The sequence below is a fragment of the Myotis lucifugus genome, unplaced genomic scaffold (assembly GCF_000147115.1).
Source record: "Myotis lucifugus unplaced genomic scaffold, Myoluc2.0 scaffold_4175, whole genome shotgun sequence".
In the NCBI taxonomy this organism is placed as follows: domain Eukaryota; kingdom Metazoa; phylum Chordata; class Mammalia; order Chiroptera; family Vespertilionidae; genus Myotis; species Myotis lucifugus.
This window is the reverse complement of record NW_005875223.1, coordinates 1-3,875: the sequence shown is the minus strand read 5'-3', so window position 1 is coordinate 3,875 and position 3,875 is coordinate 1. Positions and strand designations below refer to the sequence as shown.

General features: G+C 42.2%; 1 pseudogene; it reads right to left on the bottom strand.

Annotated features, from left to right (window-relative positions):
* Positions 1-1,155: 1,155 nt before the first annotated feature.
* LOC102427633 lies at positions 1,156-1,651 on the bottom strand (annotated as a pseudogene).
* Positions 1,652-3,875: the final 2,224 nt, after the last annotated feature.

Here is a 3,875-nt window from a genome sequence, read left to right as displayed (position 1 = left end):
CACAAAAAAACTATTAGAAAAAATAAATACAATAAAGTTACAGAATAGAAAACCAATGCACAAAAGCCCACTGCCTTCCACTATGCTAACAACAAAACTTCAGAGAAAGAAATGGAAAAAACAACAACAATGCCTTTTACAATTGTAACTAAAAGAATAAAATAGCTAGGAAGAAACTAAACAAACAATGTCAAAGATGGGGATACTGAAAACTACAAAGCATTATTAAGAGAGACTGAAAAAGACAACAAAGTGGGAAAATATCCCGTGTTCATGGATTTTAAGAATCAACATGGTTAAAATGGCTATATTACCCAAAGCAATATATAGATTTAATGCAGTCCCCATCAAAATCCCTATGTCATTTTTTTTAGTTATTAGAGAGATGTTTTGAATATTTATTACCCTTGTTCTTTAATAATTTAATTGTAAAGTTACATAATTTAATTTTTAATAATGGCTGCGTTTAACAACTGGCTTGCAACAAAATTTCTGAAAATTGAATAACTGGCTCTCTTGAGCCAGTATAAGCCAGCTCCAACACAACACTGCCCCTGAGCCTCTAGGAGCCTCAGAATTATAGTGTCCACCTTATGACCGAAGGGAGACAGTCTTGGAGGTGCTGCTGGCTTAAATGGGATGTTTGGAAAAAAGCAGGAAAGGAATCTTTAGGCATACTGCCACCAAGGACTGCTGTCCTCACTTAAAATTCAGCTATGCCCTGGTCTCCTTTCTTTCCTACTTGCACATTCCATGGAGGCTGTGAGCTTGAAGGGTTTACTTGAAGGATCAGAGAGGAAAAAAGACATGGGGAAGACTTCAATGCAGAAGGAGCAGGGCCCCAGCCCTAGAGAGGGACAGGGAGAAGCTCAGGTAGAGATAGCCTCTGCCTCTCTGTTCTCATCCATCGGCTCAAGAAAAGCAAACTTAGCAGAGTGGCACAGATGCCTTTAATTGGTCTGACCAGCATGACTAGTAGGGGACATGGGCAGAGCTCCCCTACCTGTCCTGGCTCCCATCTCCCCTCTCCTGGGAGTTCAGGACTCACCCCCAGGGGAGAAGAGTGTCTTAGGCAGAGATGGCAGGCAGAGCCAGGATAAAAAAATAAGGGCTTGGGATTTGAAAGGGGCTCAGGGTGATTTAAATCACTAGAAAACATAGGGTTACCAGGCCATCCAGATAAAACGTCCATCAGGGTACAGCAGACGCTATTTCCCTCACAAGCCCCTTGTCCTTGCCAGGAATGGGAGGGGTCAGGAGGGAAAGCTTCCCTAGAGGCTTCCTACTGTGCCCTTCGTGCCATCAGCATCTCCCAGATGTTGTCCTCAGCTTCCTTCAAGCTGCGCTCCAGGTAGGATTTTTTCTGTTCCAATTCTTTAATTTTTTCCTCTGCTATTTTCTGTTTCTCTAACAGCTGATTGTGAATTACCTCCTTGGACTGAAGAATAAACATTCTTCCTACACCTTCATACATGTTAGTCTCGTCTACCAAAGTCATAATCTCTGTATCTGTAAGATGGGCATGCTTTTTCGTTCTGTCTAGCTGTTCAATCTGTATGTCTGCAAGCTTCACCTTCTGTTGAGTGTCAATAACTTTAGCTTGAAGCTCTGTGAAGGCTTTCTTCAACGCCAGATCCACGGGTGCCGCCATCTTGGCTCACTCTCTGTGCCTGCCCCTATGTCATTTTCTAAAAAATAGAAAAAATCCTGAAGTTTGTATGAAACCACAAAAGGCTACAAATAGTCAAAGCAATCCTGAGAAAAAAGAATTAAGCCAGAGGTATCACTACCTGACTTCAAATTATACCACAGACTATAATAATCAAAACAGCATGGTATAAGCAGAAAAACAGACACACAAATCAATAGAACAGAATTGAGAGCCCAGATTAAAAAAATCCCATGTAGATGGGCAGATTGTTTTTTACAAAAGAGCCAGAAACACACAAATACAATAAAATTTTTGTTCAATTTTCTTTGTCTGCTAATAATATTAGTCATAATAATTATACTTGTTCTTTGGGTTTTTCTTAAACCTTGTGTATATAGCACAACTGTTAATAATTGCTAAAGGTGTTTACAATAACTTTTGCATTATCAATAATGCATTTTTTATGGTTTCTCCTTTATAATATAGAAGGAATGTTATTGCAAAAGGAAGGAAAGGGATGTGTGTGTTTTTAAGAGAAGTTAAAAGGAAATAATTTGTTCTAATAATTGGATTATTTCTGAATTAGTAAAAGGAGACAAATTAAGATGAACAATAGGAGTTGTAGAAGGTTAGTGAAAAAGAAATATTGAGAAATGTTATGTATAAACTAGAGGCCTGGTGCATAAAAATTTGTGCACTTGGGTGGGGGCGGGGGCAGCCCCTCAGCCCATTGTGTTCTTACAGCCTTGGCCTCAATTAAACCTTGAGGTTATAGCTTCCAATTGCACAGCTAGCAGAAGTGAGATTAATAATGGTGCTTGAGCCCTAGCCGGTGGTTCAGTGGTCAGAGCATCAGCCTACAGACTGAAGGGCCTTGCAGCCAGGGGTCCAGGAGCTGCAGTTAGTCACAGAGGGGGCAGTTGACTGCCCAGCCCTGGCCCTGCTGGGACTGCAGATTGGATGGAAAGAGAGTACACTGTGGCTAGGCCACTAAAGCCAGGAGCTGATTGCAGGCGGGGAGAGGGGGTGTGGTGAGCAAAGCCGCAGGAGTCTAAGGCTGAGACTCACTGGGAGGAGCATGGCAAGCAACCCACCAGCATCCCACCTGGGAAGTTAGCCCCGATCTGATTCTGTGGGAGGGCGCCACCCATTGGACCTCAGGTCAGTGGAGGGGTCATACAGGTACTCTGATCAGTGATTGTAAGGGACCCTTTACTCTCTAGAGCAGCAGTTCTCAACCTATGGGTCGAGACCCCTTTGGGGGTCGAACGACCGTTTCACAGGGGTCGCCTAAGACCATTGGAAAACACATACATAATTACATATTGTTTTTGTGATTAATCACTATGCTTTAATTATGTTAATTTGTGACAATGAAAATACATCCTGCATATCAGATATTTACATTACAATTCATAACAGTAGCAAAATTACAGTTATGAAGTAGCAACGAAAATAATTTTATGGTTGGGGGTCACCACAACATGAGGAACTGTAGTAAAGGGTCTCGGCATTAGGAAGGTTGAGAACCACTGCTCTAGGGGAACTTTCATAAAGAGCCAGCTGGGGACTGCACAGTGAGGCCCACCTCAAGAGCAGGGGAGGCCTTTCCACACCCTGCGAGATGGCTGGTTCTACCTGACCCTGCAGTGACTTGAGGCAAAGGGGAAGGCTCTGAGCTGGAAATCTGCGCCCCTGCCCCTCCTTCTGGAAGTGCAGGGATCTGACATTTGGCCGGTCAGAGCCTGGGAGGAGGCCCCACCCAGTGGGGGGTCACCAGCACTGAAAGAGTGGTGTGCCAAGAGAGGCTTTTTTATTTTTATTTTTTTATTATTATTTATTTTTTGGTTAATCCTCACCCGAGGATATTTTTTCCATTGATTTTTATTTTTTTAAACTTTTCATTTTAATTAAATATTCAGATTAAATTTTGATTAAATAAGTTTGCACTTAACAGTTAAATATTTAGGAACAACTAATGTTCTAAATTAATAAGTTTTACTTTATTAGTTATGCAAACAATATAAATATTTAAGAGTGTTGGTTAGCCCTAACTGGCTTGGATCAGTGGATAGAGCATTGGCCTGTGGACTCAAGGGTCCCAGGTTTGATTCTGGTCAAGGGCATGTACCTTGGCTGCGGGCACATCCCCAGTGGGAGTGTGCAGGAGGCAGCTAATTGATGTTCTCTCTCATCGATGTTCTAACTCTCTATCCTCTCCTTC